Genomic DNA, 18,266 nt, shown 5'->3' with positions numbered 1-18,266 from the left:
CTAAATAGATATTTGGAAGATATATTAAATGTTTATCTATACACTTACTTCTGACTTTTTCAAGGTAAACCACAACAGTTTTCATCAAAATCTGATGCAGTGTGAAAACTGATTTATATGTTGCTTTTAATACCACAAAGAGAATACTGAGAAATTAGAGCATAATTCAGTTCTAAAAACTGGGTTCACTAGGTATGTGCAGCATAAAAGACTTACTCTTGTGCTTTTGACTCTCTCTGTCTCTCTCTGTCTCTCTCTCTCTGTCTCTCTCTTTTTTTTTTTAACGTATGCATACATGCATATAGATAACATACTTTGGCATTTTGCTTATTTCTGAAACTCAGAAGACAGTGAGAGAAAGTGGTAGGCTATTTACCAGTTCATGTACACTAAAAAATATTCCTTTTAGAACTTAATTTCATTTAATTTTGCTCTTCTCTTTCTTGGTATTGTCTATATAGGACTGAACTTGAAGAAAAATCTGGTACACTAAAGCAATACATAGCAAATTTAACTATGTAGAGTCATGTCTTGTGAACCCTAAAATTTTCAGGATAGTGAAATTTCTGCAAACAATACCATTGATCCAATATTTATGTTTTCAAGTCATGCATTTTGAAGTAGATTTTTTTTTTCTCGTTGTGCCTATGAACTCTTTGCTCGATGTGTTTTTTTCCAGGAATTTGTAGGCATGCACAGATTTTTTTTCAGTGTTTGTCTCAGACATTAGGCTAGAGTCAAGACTGCAGCTTCATTGCGGGAATGTGTGAGCAGACTTGTCCAAGTAACTGGAATTCTTGAAGCAAACATATGCAAACACTTCTGTCTGGGAATAATCTGTTACAGTGTAATATAATTCAACAAGGAAGCTCCAGTTGTCATTGAACCAAGTTCCCCATGTTAACCTATGCTAAACTACCCTTGTATACATAATATAAAATATGACTGATAAATATGAGAATTATAGTAGTATCCATTTCATACTTTTTTATTGGATTCTGATTGAGCCTCAAGAGGAATGCTGCTTCTTTTCTTGTTTGTTTTTTTTTTTTAGCGTGTCATACAACTCGTATGAAAAAGATCAACAAGTTTCTTTGAAGCAGGAGGTGTAAATGGCTTTTCTGGAAGCCATGTTTGGTATTTCTGATTGCTAAGAAGTGATTAAGCCAGAACAGAGATAAAAACTTCATAGCGTAGGTCCATTAACTCCTTAGACATTAACTCCTTAGTCCCTTTGAGAATCTGAGCCTGGGTTATTTGCTTCTCCTGTCTGACCAAACCAGGCTTAGATCGAAATACATTCCAGAGTACAACTTGATAAAGAGAACAGAGACGGAAAGAAGCACATGTTTACAGAAAGTTTCTACTGGCTGTTTATCAGCACTCCATAAACAAAATTCAAGGAACCTTCACAGAGTTCACAGATGCACTCTAAGTTCAAATAAAGGTTGATCTGAGAGTTTTAGTACCATTCAAAATCCATAGGAAAGTTTTTTTTCTGCAGGACTTCTGTCTAGATGTGGATTTTTGTTTTAACACAAGAGTAACAGATGTAACTGTTTCTTGATGGGAAAAATTCTGATGTAAGGTTCTACAGAACGTGATTTTTTTTCCTTTAAGAATGCTTTTTTTGAATCCATATAACTGAGTTTTTTCAAGCCAGTCTATAGCAAATACAGGTATTACCAAGGTTGCATAGGGTTCTCATTGGTAACAAAATGTAGATGGGCAATGGAAATAGAACAAGCTATTATATGAGCATGGATCTAAATTTTTAGGGAATTTCAATTGCAGAACCATATTTTAGAAAGCTTTTGCAGGACTGACACTACACTTAAGTGCCATCTCTCTTGGGGGTGGAGGGAGATGCAGGTCTGCTGGTGTTCTGGACAGCACGTCTCACCGCTGTTCCTAACAACTAAACCAGTTTAATAGCTTCAGGACTTGCACTTACACAGAAGGTTTTGTCAGTGTTCCAGAAAAGTTGTGTCCAGACAGGGTACAGCTGAGGGAGAAAGGCAAAAAGGTCACTAGAAAAGGAAAGGTGCTATATGTTTTCTGAATCTCACAAAGCAAAACAAGTAGCTGAACTCCAAGTAGACAGGCTTATCTGTGTCTTTGCAAGAGGTCTATTATTGCTTAGTGGCAAGGACAGCATGCTTTTTCTGTCACTTCTGAATGCAAATATATTTAGCACTCTTCCTGAGGGAAAATCATGTTAAATGCGGTTTGGGGTTAGAATAAAGAGAGATCTAGCAAAGAAGCTTATTACATATATTTTCTTATAACACAGAAACTTATAGCATATCCATTTACTGACAGTGAAACAGAGCTCTTTAAGCAGCATCTTGCCCTCATATGACAGGAGTGGTGGAGAGGGAATAAGGGGCCAGTAATGAAGATTTTTCTAACTTCTTTTTGTCATATTTTGGCTCAGCAGTCAGATGTTGTCCATATACTGGATTGAATGGGGAAGATATTTTCTCTTCCGGCGCTTGTGTCTCTTAGAGACTGGTACTACATTCAAAGAAGAGTTACCGACTTCTCAGCCACTCTTTTTTTAAAAGACTTGAAAAACCCTGTGCTCCATAAATCCCACAGTCCTTCATTGATTTATACTGTTCCACACGATGAAGGTCACTAGACCCAAGGCTTCAGTGTTGTTTGTAAGAGAGTGAGAAGAAGCGACGCTTATCTAAGCTCTAGTTAACCTCCCACCCCCTCCCCCCACCTCACAAAATCCTAGTGGAAGTAGGCCAAAACAGTCTTAAGTTGCTGTAGTTTAAAAACTTTGAAAATAGGTTGTTATGGAAAGGCAGAAAGGCAAGGAATTTGGTAACCTACACACTGAGTCTCGGCCCAGCGTGAATCAAAGTGACAGTTATAAAGTTTTGGAAAATGGCAACTGTAATGAAAACATCTACTGACCCTTGACTAATAACGTCAGCAACCCAACAGTGCTAATTATTAAAATCCACACATGTCCTACAATGACAGCCCAGTGTTTTGAGCTGTGCTGTTCTGGTTAAGGGGAGGAAACAACAAATAGCAGTAACAAACCACCCTTCTTTATTCTCATCTGCTCTCTCTCTCTTTGCTGATTTCTTTCCACAGCAGAGTTAAGAAGGTCAACACAATTACATTTTCTGTGAGTTTGTTAAGAATCAATGTTTCTCCTAATAACCAAGACATAAACTGCAACAACTATAAACAATGAAGAAGTATTTGTGTAACCTCTGTCTTAGCAATGGAGGACATGCTGTATTGCAGTATGTTGAACTCAGTAATAATATTAGGGTCATAGGATCATAGGAAAATTCAGGTCAGAAAGGACCTCAGAAGGTCATCTAGTCCAACTTCCAAGGAAATTAATTGCACCTTTTTAGTCTAGTCTTGAAGTTCTGCAGAAGTTGCCTTTATTTCCAGTGCTGCCAAGAACCTAATCAGGTAGGAAAAAAGTGTAGTTTCTGTGAAAAAACGAGGATATCCGCTTCAGAGACTGCTATATGTTGTGCTAGACTTCTGCCAGAATGATATTTATCCTTTCTCTCGCCCCTATCCCGCTTCTGTTTAATTCCTCTCCCTCCTTTTATTTAAATAGTAATGGAGGCAAATTCTTACTGGAATATGCTTATGATGAGAGCACTGTAATGTCTGAGAAGCTGATAGGGATAGTCATGAGCAGCTAACTAAAATGCTTATAAAATAATCTGGATGTGCTGAGTTACCTGCTCTAAGTGATACACATCTTGTTAGCAGGATATGTATAGCTGATCTTTTAAACTTCTTTAGGCACTTAACATGGAATAGGTAAAAGATTATATTTTGAATATGGGACGTTTAAGAATATAAAAACCCAATGTGTGTTAAGGACAGTGATGTGATCATAGAGATCTTCATATCTTATTGAAATGGCCTTTCCATCCCTGGAAATTTATGCACATGCACATGTGTTTACGTCTTTTAAAAAATGTATTAATATGTTTGTACGTGCGTGTGCACCTGTATATGTATGATGCTAGAACTCTAACAGTGTTGGAAAACTTCTCAAAGTGGACAAAAAGTCTCATCTGATAACACTGGTCTCCTAATGGTAAATACTGGAAAGAGTTGTCCTGTCAACATAAAGCCGTTGTCACCTTGGTTAGCCTCATCCTTGACCCATGACCTGTAAGCATTTACTGAGCCAAATGTGGAAATGCTGGACCTAGTCTGAGAACAAAAGAGCAGTGTGTTTGTGCTGAGGCCCATGTCTGTCCAAGAATCACACCAAACCAGTTGCACTTGTGCAGTAGTTGCAGGGACAGTCGTCTGTCTTCTTGAATGAGGGAAGATGCCAGCTGGGTCAATGTTCCCAAAAGGAGGAGGCACCCTCCAGAGCAAGTGAGGGGACTACCCTAACACTAGTTCAGCCCTTCAGATGTTCCCACCTCTAATCACTCCTCTTTCAGGTTCCATTCCTCCAAAAATGTGCCACATGTTTAACTTAAAGCGTGTGATTTGTCTTACTGAGGAGGATGAAAATCAAAGTAAAGTAAAATTCTTAGAGGCTTGAGGTGTAAATGGCAAATGAAATGCCAGCTCCTTTCACTCTGTACTCCCTTATGACATGGCTTCCTCCTGATTGCAATTTCAAGATGAGACCTGTGTGGTTACTATCCCTCATACAGTCTGATTTGCTGTGACAGCAGCCTGGCATGGATTGAACCGGGTCATTCAATCAAGCCCCTGGGCTCGGCAAGCAGAGAATCTCATTGCAGAGATTCTCCGTTCTGCAGAGAGCAGTTGTCTTGCAGTATAGATGCAAGACTCTTGAAACTGAGACTCAGTAAAATCTCTTTGTGTAGTTAATGAAAGTCATCTTGGAAAATGGGACTTCAAAGCCTAAGACATCTAGAAGCTTCTGGAAATGTTACCTTAGTTTTATGAAAATCTTGGTAACAGTTTTCTGTGTGTTCCTGCTTCTCTTGCAAGGTAGAACATTCTAAGCTCCCTTGTAGTTTTATCATTAATTTTCAACAGTTTTCTGCTTTTTAGAATCTTGAATATTAATCTGAGTAAGTAGAAGATCAATATGAAACATATCAATAATTGGCTTTCTGATATAAGAAAAGTATATCCATTTATTATGCCATTGGAACATGTGTCGGCTTATGCTTGGGAAAGAAAATCAGAAATGTTTTATGCCATATGAGGTATCAAAAATATATTGTGAGAAATATTTAGCTATTATAATACTACAGCTTACAGATGCCTTTTTACACTACCTGTACTCACAGAGTGGTAATGCACTGAGATCTCATGTATACCAGTGAGTTATTCTGGATTTCTGTCTTCACCTCTCAGAAGCACAGCATGGCTTTTCAGCAGTGGGCTTTTTGGTGATCCGAATATAGTTCAAATATGACTTCCATGCTAATAAAGATTATGCTTTCATTTTTAAACTCATGCTCAATGTAATACCATAATCACTGCGTTTCCCTATAGATGGAAATAAACAATGCAATGAATATAGGTATCAAAGTCTACAAATTTCATTGTGAGAATTTCTTCTTATTGAAATGTCATGTGATGCTTTTGTATCTAGAGCGATACACAGATATGAAAGGAAATCACTTTAACTTACTTTAACATTCATTTTAATAGGTTATTTTTAGCCTCTCTGTAATAACAACATGACTGTAGAGAGCAAGTATCTCCCCTTCGATTTTATTTTAGGACAAGTATTAAAAAACTTATGGCACAAGGTGTGAAATTTAGTATTTTTGTAACTCCACTGACTTCAGTGTTTTACTCCAGTGTTGAATTTGGTCCATTTGGAAAGCTTTGTCATTTTTTCTGTAGAGCTGAATCTCCTCTTTTAAATATTCTTCTACAGCTGACATGCATGTTAAGTAATACAGCTGCAGCCATCTGTAAAAGCTTGGCATTAATTTTCCTGTTAATTGCTGAAGCTTATTTCTTTCCGCCTTTCTCTTTATATTTATAATTCACAAAAATTTCTCATTCCTTGAGAAAGCATTGCCGTTAGTTTCCTTCCCTTTTATATTACTTGTCAGTAAAGTAATCATTGCAAATGTTATCATTGGTACACACACTAACTACAGTATGAACATTGTTAGAAGCACTTTACTAAAATGTTAAATTAAATCATGGAAATCTTCTCTGTTTCTCTGGTGAAAATCTGAGCATAGAAAGGAAAAGCAAGATACAGAACTTTATAGATGAGCAGGTGAGTACAAGGATGAATAAGAAAAAGAAGCTAAAGGAAATGAATGTTGCTACAGAATTAAAAGCCGTTGGGGAAAAAAATGCAACTCTCTTGTAACTATATTTTTAAGTGCGTGTGTGACTACTGGGCAAAACTTGCCTTTTCAAGAGAAAAATCCACAGATGAGAAACAGTTTTGTTAAAGAAAGCTGTGAAAAAATAAAGAAAATGCAAGGGGGTTTTTTTGTTTTTTTGTTTTTTTAAATCCTGATTAGGACTAAAACATCTATGCTCGAAACAGCACTTTCCTCAGGCTTCAAAATCAGCATATGCCTTGAACAGAGAGGGAATGAGGTTTATGATTAAGAGTTTTTTCTGAATCAAGTCTTTCATCCTAACTGTACTTATATTAGCGGGGTGACTGAGTGGAGGGAGGCTCTGTGGATCATGTTGTGCTTTGGAAATTGCATCACCTAACAAAATTGCACAGCATATTTTCCCATACATATATGTGTATATGTATATATATAGGAAATGTACAGGTATATGTGAGGGAAAATACTCCCTACAGAATTTCATAGCATATTTTCCCCTACATATATGTGTATGGGGAAAATACTCTATCTGATATGTATGTTTATATATGTATATGTGTTGACCAATGTGTGTTTCACTGGGAGATGACTGTCAGTCACCTAATTGATGCTGTATTCTACTTCTGCTCTCCTGTGCCTCTGCAGAAGCCAAAGAGAGACAATAAGAATCAAGACTGTGACTGGGGATGATTGATATTTATCTAAGGTGTTCGTATTCCTCTAGTCTTCGTAGCGTCCTTTGCTGTGCCCCTATCAGACTAATGAGGTACAGGACATAGCTGTGGACATGTTGTTGCTCTTTGCTTAGCATGTTGGCATCACTGAATCCTGTTATTTAGGTGAATAATTCTGCTGCGTAGGGAGACCTGGTCACCTAGGATTACCCTCTAAGCTAGCAGAACGGTATCTAAAATATGAGTGTTGCTGTAGTGCGTATGAGAGAGTCCTAAGTGACACACTGTGTTGTCTTTAACAAAGCAGGGAACTGAGTCAAGTATTGCAGTCCTGGGCTTGTGTCCTCACTGTTATTTCTTTGTGAAGTGTGTCCAGTGTACTGTTTAAACCTCATCTCCCTTCCTACAGGCGTATTACTGCAACATGGTCTCATGTTCAGTGTTACGTAATGCAGGCACTACCCTCTCCGCTGCTGCACGTGCTCCACTGAGTGAGCACTTACCCTTTCTGTGCCTAGGCATGAATAAAGGTATTTTGTGTAGCACAGCACATTTCCCTGTCAGATTTTAAATTTCATAATAGTTTAGTATAAAATATTTAAATTTAGGCCTGCTGGAAGGAGGAAATGTTTTCCTTAGGGTAGCGGTACAAAATGATATCTAAACTATACTTCCTTTCTGTGCTATATGGAGAAGCATTATTCTCATTTCATCCTTTACCTAATGTTTTTTACACAACTGAGAGTGAGTGAATTATTGTTAACTACTTTTTCCAGAGCAAATGCATCTGCTGCTTGATGCAGCATTGTAAATAATGAATCTATTGAACATGTTTACACCTTGCCCTTCAAGGGAGAATGAAAATCATCTCTTGATTTTGATGCTGGAATATCCCAAAGTGCTTATGTATTGCTTCAAGTAAAAGAAGGGGCCATTCCTTTTACTGAAAGTAGGCCCCTTACAAGTGAATTTAATCCAAGTGCTAAGAAATATCAGTGACATTTGAACTTGAAATATTTCTTCATTAAAACAATCATCGCTGTATATGCCTTGGAGCCTCTTGGCCCAAATGAGTAGGCAGGATTCAGAGTCTCGCCAGCTAGTTTCTTTTAGGGGGAGATCAGTCAGGGAAATGGGTCATTATGACTTTATTGTAAGTTATTGTAAGTAAACCTCCCTGTCATGGTAGTGTTTTCACTTCTGTCTCTAAACACAAGAACGAGGTTGTCTTTGTCCACAGTTTCCAGGTTTGTCTGCTGGGCAAATGCTTTACCTGAAGGAAAAGCTGTTTCATGGTGGGCCACACTATCAGACCTTCTCTCCCTCCTTGAAAGCCTCCTGGTGCCTGTTCGGTGTCACGGCAGTGTCACAGTTGGGCTTTGCTGGCAGCATGGTGCAGTGAAGCTCAGTGCCTCTTCACCATCGTCTTCCCAAACCGTGTGCTCTACACATAGCGATGCCATACTGCTGCCTGGGGAGGGATGGGAAAAGGTGTGAATGGGATCAATAAACTGGTCCAGGTCAAAAGCAAACAAGCCTATGGAAGAGGTGTGTATAATCCAGCATTGCCTCTGATTCCTCCTATCATGACCTCACGTCCTTGCGGGGAGCTCAGGTTGGTGCCTGGCCACTGGCGCGTGGCACCCATGAGCACCCAATGGGGTCAGTGGCTCCAGCTCCAGCAAAACACCATGTCTTGCAGCAGGAGCACCAGCATTCACTGCCCCGTCCCTCACTGTTTATTCCTCCTCCCGCCCTACCTGTTATTAGAAAGGTTTGAAAAGCGGCATGGCCAAATTGATCTGCAGTTTGGCATTATATTTAACCCAGATTGCTTCCCAGATCCACTTCACCGTGCAGCCCACAGAAAATTGTGGAATGAATTGGTGTTTGGGCCTCAAGAGGAAAGAAAAGTCATCTCCAAGCTGGGCCTTCCTTTGCTAGTTCATGCCTTTAGTAGCAGTTTCTATTGTTTTAGCTATCATGAAACTGAAAGATGTTTAATGCCCTCATTATCTAACAGAAGTAAAAAGAGGCTCCTATGTGCTTCAGTTCAAGAACACAGAGCTCTGTATTTGCTCACCGATCAAAGACATGTTGCTGCCAGCCACCCACATGGTTATGTATGTATTGGTCTTATGGAAGTACAGTTTTCCTTGCATCCCACCTCCAACTAACCTCTTTGTGCTCCGTGGCTGGTAATTACCCCCTCTCTCTGCCTCTATTTGTCCTGTGAGGGCAACAACATTATCCTTTTTCCTTACGTTAACCTCCCACTCAGCTCTTCAGGTGCTCACCACCTTTTTTCTCGAATTTTCTAGTTGTTTAATATAATTGAGCTAAACTTGGTACAATTATCTGCAGCCACAGGCTGCTGCTTCTGTTTCAGGTCTGGAGCAGAGCTCATAAGCCTGAAAGCTTGCCTGTTTTCTGCCAGCTGTATCAATTGGTCTAATAAAAATCATTAGCCTCATTTATGTTCTTAGACAGTCTCAGCCACAGCACAGCCACTCATGAATACATGCATATATGTGCCTACATAAATATATGAAAAAATTAATGATGCACACAAGCAGATGTATTCCTGTCTGAAACGAACATTTTCAACAACGGACCAAAACATAAGAATCATTAATTTATAGTTTAAGTTATTTGTTTCCCTTTCTGGTCAAAAAAATTATTTAAAATATTTTCATTTAGTTTACGTTGGTTTTACTTCTTAAAAATAAAATTAGCTAGTCTTTGAAAAGCGTTTTAATTGTTTAGAAACAAAAGGTGTGCCATTCATGCTGCTGTATAAGACTGACCACTTTTTTGCTGAATCTCTTTAGCTGCCTGCAAATCAGGATGCAAAAGTTATATAGTAGTGTACTTTGTTCTTTGAAAAAAGATGAAGATGTTTTCACTGGGGATATTTTGTCCTTTCTGGTATATTATGGGACAAGAGGGCATGAAGTTCCCATCCAGCAACATTCAGTCCAGGCTGCTCTCATGTTTGCAGCCCTATCCTGATTTCCCTGGGTGCTCACAAGGATTTCAGCTGTGATCAGGGCTGTTGACGTGCTTGGCTTGCTGTCCTGGTGTCACCACATGTAATAGCACTGTTGCTGCCTGTGCCTTGAAACTTTTGAAGTGGAACACAAGATGGGGAATTGCACAGCTTGTGAAGCACGGCATAGGGATAACATACTTTAGGTTGTAACACAGAGTATTATATGATGTGCGTCAATGAATTCTATGGTCCAAGTCACCCAAATTGCATATGGGAGAGGAAGAGGAAATAGATGTTATAAGGGCCAGTTGCTCCGCAAATTTCCCCTCTCATAGTATTCCCAAGGCTAGGAATTGGCCTCTGCCATACCAAGGGATGCTATAGCAGGAGACAGTATTCGCTGAGTTCCACCCACTCCTGCAGGGATTGTTGTTTCTTCCAGAGCAGCATGGGACATCATAGTGCAAGTTAATTATATTGCCTTTTTGTTTAGATCTGCTCTCCTAGCGATGAGGATTTCACTTTTCCAGAATTTTGTGCTCTCACTTGTAGCAAATGCAAAAGAGTTGAAATAAAACATTCTCTTCAGAAGCATCTACACGGGTATCATCAGTAGCAATAGAAAGTATAAGTATTCAGGTTAGCCTTCTTTGAAAGGAAAAATTCCAATATTCCGTTTCGAAACTGCTTGTTAAGGAATATAGGCTAATTATCACTAGAAGCAGCTGAAATAGTCAAAATGAAACGTCAACTTTTTTATTGATTTTAAAAGATTTTGCTTTTTCAGCATGTTTTTTGTTTTTAACATTTTAAGGATACTGTGTTTCTTCCTGATTCAGGACAAAATATATTTAACTTTAAGAAAAATATAAGCAGGTAGAAAAAACATCTCTTGTCCAGCTGTAGTTTTGATGGTCTTTGACTAAATGAGGGACATTTTATTCACCGCTGCATAACTACAGCTACCAGGGATGTGACTGCATTCAAATTTATGGAATTATACAAGTATAAAACTGAATCACTCTAGTGACTAATTAGGCTCACTGAATTACAATGAGAGCCCAATCTAGGGCTGTGCAAAGGACCTTTGCTCAGGAATGTTGGCAGAAACACTTTTAAAGTAAAGATAGGATTCATCTTCTACGTGCATCATTATTTGAATTGATCGTATCACACCCACAAGGGTTAAAGCAGTTTTACATTTCAAGGTATCAGTGGCAACACTTATGAGGTAAGAAACATTATCCAGACTGAAATACACTTCCATACCTATTCACTCACATACCGCTGTTCCTTATGACATGTTATATGACAATGTTCTGAATATTACGTTCAGTGCTGTCAAGTTAGGAATAAATTTACCCAAGTAGTTAATCTTTGTTATCAGGCCTGGACTGTTTGGTTTTTGTTGATTTTTTTCTGTTTTCTTTTTCCCCCAGAGCTCTGCAATATTCTTAATTTCTTTGTGCTACGAACAGCAGATAATTACCTCCTAGCATTGCTATTTTATTCACTGAAAACTGACACTTCCTTCTGTTTTAGTATCAGTTCATTGTGCAGAATTCTTTGTAGTGCTTTAATTAACCTGGCATGATGATCTCAGGACAGCCCCAAATAAAATTAACATCATACGCTCATATGGAATTGTTCTATGAGATAGCTTAGGTGATGAACACATACCATATGGTAATCTTTAAAAATAAAACCTGCCAAATAGTGTATTTAATGTGACTATCCTGACATACTCAAGGATTGTAAAAATCAAAAATAATTCTGAGCACTGCTCATTTCAAAGGATCTCAAAATATTTTATACATGCTATCTATCTTTCTAAAATCAGCTCACCTATCACTTAAAAGCAGCTACTTCTGCAGTGAAATGCAGCAGCTATTGCAGTAAAGCACAGCAAATTGGAACAGCAATTTTAGGGCAAGTAATGAAGACAAATGACATATCTTATTTAAACTGCAGGGGCAGAAGGTAATTACCCAAATTTGAAGCTGGCTACCAGACCTAGAGCCTCTCTTGCAGAGAAGCGTCAGTCATGATTTTATGGGTGGGTGATGTTAAAATAGAACATGAGCAAAGCCTAGTAACAAACACCTATCAAGTAAACAGGTTGGATGCTGGGGGAGAAGTCCTATTTGCATTTATGTGTTCAAGAACATCAGTTATGTCTTTGCTGCACCCATAGCTGGATAGATGAGGATTTAGAACTGATTTTATGGGCATGATCTCAAATCCACTGAAGTCCATGGACAGACAGTCATTGGCTTTGGATAAATTTTTCTGTCAGCTGTAGTTTGTTGGAGAAGGGAGTGGTACTCTGAATTGTTTATTATCTCACAGCAGAGTGTGTGGTTTAGTGAAATATGGGAATGGTAGATTTGCAAAAGCAGCATATCCAATCAAGGCAGGAAATTGTTCTTTAAAGATAGTCATTGTGCTTTCATAGCATTGTTCCATGCCAGCTGCTTGGTGAGACCGTTCTGAGGGGTTTTGTGGCCATTCCTGGCCAATGCATGTACCTCTCCACTAAGCTTCATGCACCCCATATGGTATTAGGCTGGGAAGCCAAGTTAGAAGTATAATTGCTTTTACTCTTTCAAACCTCAGTAAAGAGAGCAGGAAAAAAAAGGTCATCTAGGTATTAGCTGATTCTATCTCTAAAAAATGATTCATCCCAGGTAATGCATCTAATGTAAGAGCAATCGGAATTTCTTTTTGGTGCTGCTCCACTAGATTGACAAAAGAAGGAGGCAACATTGCCTACTGTCCTAACCTAGCTGCCTCAGTTACCTGCCCAGAGTTACGTAGGATAGATATTGACCTCAGATCTTTCAGTGGAGGAAAGTTATTTGCTTCAGCTTACTTTTCAATGTAAGAAACTTACACTGTCTTAGTGCTTTTACTTGTGTTGTTATTACACTGTAGTAGCATTACAGCTACTGTTGGCAGCTTATCACCGAACACTCCACACGTTTCTCCCATTCTGATGAGTACATATCAGCTCAACAACCTTCTTTTCTGAAAATATACTCCCCCTCTCAGCTATTTAAAATATTCTGACCTCCAGCAAGAAAAAAAAAAAAAAAAGTGCGTGGCCATTATAAAAATAGATTTGTAGCACAGTAGGTTCTACTTTATCGAGGTTCAGATTCATCTCACTGTTACATATCATTAGAGTCACCTGCCTTAGCATCTTTTCACTTACCTGAAGCATTTGTGACATTTCAGCAAATTTTTTAACAAATCTTTCTAATTGGTGCAGCCGTCTTCCTTATTGCCTGTGAATAATTGTGGCAGGAGCAGTATTTGGTGGCAATTTATGACCATTTTCCATCTTAACTCACCTCTAATTGTAACTGTCAGGTCAAGATGGTAAAAAATCATCTCAGCAAATTACCTTAACAATTATGGTGGTCCACCTAAAGCAGAATACCCGTTCAGTAGCACTCAGCAGGGGCGGGGGGGGGGGGGGGGGGGGGAGGGAGGAAACTGTATGCCCTGAGGTTAACCTCATTAAAGTTGTTTTCATGATTACTTAGGCTTTCTGTAAGTACTTTCAACTTTCTTAAACATTTGAAGATCCTTGTAGCTGTCACAGAGTCTGAAAGCTTTGCTGATGCTCACCACTAAATGTTGTTCTTTTCAAATTCAAATGCTATTTCATAGCCAGACAGGATTCACCTTTAGTCATCAGATCCTTTTATTTTAAAATGCAAGACATACAGACTGAGACATGCATCCTCACAGTCACTCACTAAAATCATGGGGCTATGCACCGCTGTGAGGCCTCATTCTCAAAGTGTACATTAGATCAGAGTCTCTGATCCATCGCTGTCTTAAACACTCTCATTTATATGCCATAGGTGATGCTAGAGCACATAACATCTTTTTTCCCCCTGTTCTAAATGCCATCTGTTTAAGGCTGATTACACTAAGACTTCTGGTCTAGTTCTCTCTCTAACATGGACATAAGTGTTATGCAAAGAAGACCACTCCTCTGAGGGCTGTATCTGGCTTTTACATTAATTAGGGCAGCTGACATCAGTGTTAATTCATTTCCCAATTATTTTAGCAGAGCTTTTAGTTATTTAAGCGCACACACAGGCATGCACATACACTCTCAAAGTAGAGGGCATGTAGGATCATCTGGCAGGAGGATAGTCACAGTGAACACAAGAGAGTCAGGTTTTTGGTCTTGTTTGTATTTTGTTTTGTTTTAAAATGGCTGCATTTTCAAACCCTGCTGTTTTGCAAGATGGAGAACAAGCACTTTCTAGTTTTGTTTTGTTTTATTTTGTTTTTAATTCTTTCTAAGGAACCAGGAAAGAATATTTCTAGATGTTACAGGTTGTCCAAACTGCCACTTCTGAGCAGAATGGCTAAAAGTTTGGATGTAAATCTCAACTATTCAGTATTTGGAAGGTGCACATAATTGACTCATAGCAAAGAAGTCTGAAATGCAAGCTCTGAAAGGAACTAGGATTCAATTAGATAGGGCCCTTAGCAAGGCTGAAATTTAGTATGTCCATAGACTTTGCTGAGCTGGGGCTCTAGCCCCAGTCTGTTTTTTCTAATAGAAGGAATATTTCTAATAAGCAGCAACTGATTTTCTTCTATAAACTTGAGATCTTAAATATTTAGTGTCTGTGAAAGACTTGAAATGTGCTTTGTGAGATGAGACCCATGTACTCTTATTCTGAACTAGCAACAACTTAAAAATTCAGTTGTAAAGAGAGGATCAGGTTTAGTGAAGAGGGATTTACCTCTCGTATTAATGTCATCTAATTGATGTATATTCCACATAACATGATGTGGGGCATGCCATTTTGCCTTACAGTTCCCTGAATAAACACTGCAGTTGTACTGGATCCTGTAAGAGTGTATTCAATACCTATTCTCCATTGCCTATTCCTCTTGACCTAAGCAGCAGCCCTGTGAGACATGCCAGAGCTTGTCAACTTTTTGTTGAATTTCATAGGTCAGATGTTTGAACTTTGAATCTCCTGCAGCGTTTGAAGTTCATATCTTTAATATGCATTCTTGTACCAGTAAATGTAAATATTCCACTCCCACTGTAGGTAATATATCTTCACACTTTCTTCTTTTTTAAAAGTAGATAATAGAAGAGAAACAGAAGTCCAAATGTATGGTGCCAGAGCAGACCATATAGCCAAGCAGGCTTGCTAAACAAAAATGTGAAACAAACACAGCCTGCAGTGCAAACACAGCCAGTATCTAAGCAGGAAAGGGCCAGATATAGTCATAAGGAAAACAAAATAAAACTCTTTTCTTCCTTGTTCTTTACCTAACTGTATCTAATCATGCTTTGGTTTGTTTTACAAAATAATAATTCTGTATTATTTCAAGTGCTGGCATTTTGCCATTTTTACGTTTCTTTCAAGTGAACTTTTGTGAAACATTGGTACCTAGTTGGGGCTCATTTTTAACTTGGTTGCAACTGATAACGAATATTCTAATATATTCCACAATTCACTGGTTTTGATTTTCAACCTTAGCATATGTATAACCAGAAAAAGTGGTATAGATCTGCTTACTCTTCCTCGTAATTGATGTAATTCTTACAAGCCTTACATTTGGCATAATAAAAATTAAAACTTGGGGCAACACTGATCTGAATTTGGACTGCTGCGGTCCTGCCCTGCCTTTTATCCCTGGCCATCTGGTTTAAGCAGTAGTGTTCCTTTGGTCGCATATTCATTTTGGTTAAACACAATTCTACTGTAGCAGCCCTGGTTCAGTGTCCGTGGAACTGCACTGGGTAATGGGTTTTCAAAAGAGGATACCCCAAAAAGTGCAATATTCTAACAATTGTCAAGAAAAGTTTCTTCACAAAACTTCTGAATAGAATTCTTAGAAAAATTATGCTTTTTCCATGATGCTTCAAGTATATTCCTGTGTTTTTCAAGAGGATTTTTTAAACAATGAATAATTCAACAGAAAGATACACCCTTCTTGTATGAAGACTCAAATTCTGAAAAGCGCTTAGACATCTGTGGTAGGATTTAGACATTTAAGTTCAAGAGAATGAGTGAAAAAGACTATGCCTTGAACCTGAAAAATGGACTGTGCAGCTGCCAGGCTTTTTACAGTAAAATCTGTGGTGTTCACGTTTCTTTATTGGCCCGGGACTGGTGCTTTTGTGGGTGAGCTGAATACCTCAATGCTATCTACGGCCTGAGGCACTTCAAGAAGCTTAAACTCCCTGTTCATGTGCTCAAAAGAGGCCCAGGGCTCTTGGTCATTAAGTGAGCTCTAAGTGTCTTCACTGCACAAAGTAAAGCAGCTGGAGTTCTCATCATCTTCAAATACTGTGGGCAGCCTAGTGCTATAGCTTAGTTTTTTTCATAGTGAATCTAATGCTAATTGTAATTGCCCTGGAAGCAGCAGCCCAGGGGTTTTTGTCCTAAGTTAATCTGAAGAGCTTCAGATCTGTATATCTGTCTTGGGGTGTTTTTGACAAGTAGGTATTATTAAGTGCTTGTAATTTTTGTGGCTTATACTATCAAATTTTTTTTTTTTGCATATTTATCTATTTAGATAGCTAATAATCATTTAAAGAGGGAAGATGGAAATGAAAATCTCTTCTGTTTCAGGAACTTGCAAGACAAATTAAGAAATGTTCAAGACAAGGAGATGAACTCATGAGGAACTGGGATGAAACACAGCCGAAATACAACTCCACTGAGAAACAGCAGCAGCCCATCTAAACTGAAATTTCCATTTTCTAACTGAACGTTTTATTTAGAGCATCTCTTTTTCTTACCAGCTCACCACCAGCACCTACCCACACAATTTTTGGGTATAAGTAGGAAATTGTTACAAAAAGTTGCATTAACAGCATCCCAAACTTTCCTCTGAAAATCATACTAACGGACAAATAGTCTAGTATTCCTAATGCATCAGGCTTTAGGGAGCAGCATACCTGGTAGTGTAAGCTTACTCAGAGCACTTCATCTTGCATTTTATGGCCTTTTGTGATTGGTCATAGAGAACAGAGAGATGGGGAGAAGGAAAAGGAGCTATCATGTTGGTCTGAGCTGATGCTTCTGTAAAGCATCTTTAGGAATTTTGGCTCTGTTATGAAATGTATCTTAAAGCTTTCCTCCATATGGACCTTTTGCAGCCTAGGTGCGTGGTAGTTTAAAAGCCCCATATCCACCCTAATTAAGTGTGAGAGCTAAGTACTGTTAAATATCTCCTCTTTAAACTGCCTGTGATTGTAAATGATCAATGATAAGACGCCTTTAACCTAACCAAACACATATGTAGGGTCTGTGTTCTATAAATAAAAAGAATATGTAAACACTAGGGCTGTTCTTCATCTACTTAAAAAAAAAAAAACATACTTATGCATATCAGAACATCACAGAGGAGGGAAAAATGCATTCCTGTCATACCAGCTCTGTAAATGGATCATCAGAATTGAAAAAATAAGATAAAACAACTGACATAAATCTTTGCAAAGTTGAAATTGCCATGCAAAATTCTCAATTTCATTTATAAGTAAACAAATCATGTAGTTTACTCCACTGACATGTATATGCTCTAATTTAGAGAAAGTTTTTGTAAAAGCTTTTTAGAAATTTCCAGTCAGTGAAATATTGAAACCATATGGAGAGTAGAGATATATTTATATATATATATATTTGTATAGCACAACAATAAATAAAACAAAAAAGCTGGAGGAGGAAAGGGAAATCAAAGAATTTATTTAAATGTCAGCCTTTGGGGGGAGGAAGTTTTTGATTTTTTTATATTAAAAATTTGTTAATTTTTTACATTTCGCCTGTATGTGTGAGCAAGTGTGGTCATGGCTGAAAGGACTATAAGAAATCTGTAAATAAAATGATAATGCAGTGTCTCCGTTCACCTTGAACGGGAATAAATTACTCTGCCAAAACCTCTCTGAATGAAGAAAAAAGAGTTGGAGCTTTATTGCATGTTAGGGTAGTTACTGGAGATTTGACCCTGTTTATATTGGACAGATAGATAGGGTGTTCTACCACTGAAAGGAGAAGGGAGAGGTCATGCTTCATGCACTTAAGTAATGCAGGACAGAGGATAGGAGAGCAATGATACTTCATCCCTCCACCTGGAGAGGTGGTACACCTCAACAGTGTTTTTGCTTTTGCTATAATCAGTTCTGCAATTTGAGAAAAAGGGATTCAGATTCTTCCTGGGCCGAGAAGAGGAGGAACAGAGGAAAGGCACAGAGTGAGGCCTGAGATCCAGGGATAGGTGTGGAAAGCTTTAGAAATTGAGCCT

General features: G+C 38.3%; 1 long non-coding RNA gene across 1 annotated transcript in view; it reads left to right on the top strand.

Annotated features, from left to right (window-relative positions):
- The window catches only part of LOC138067235 (uncharacterized), a 53,799-nt gene extending 35,908 nt beyond the window's left edge, over positions 1 to 17,891 (top strand). The window contains exon 4 of the long non-coding RNA XR_011141100.1: positions 16,595 to 17,891. This is a non-coding gene — a long non-coding RNA (uncharacterized lncRNA). The remainder of the gene's footprint in view (positions 1 to 16,594) is intronic.
- The last annotated feature ends 375 nt before the right edge of the window (positions 17,892 to 18,266 follow it).

This window comes from Struthio camelus, chromosome 4, assembly GCF_040807025.1.
Source record: "Struthio camelus isolate bStrCam1 chromosome 4, bStrCam1.hap1, whole genome shotgun sequence".
NCBI classification, from domain to species: Eukaryota; Metazoa; Chordata; class Aves; order Struthioniformes; family Struthionidae; genus Struthio; species Struthio camelus.
Note: the sequence above shows the minus strand (reverse complement) of the source record. Positions and strands in the feature narration are given on the sequence as shown.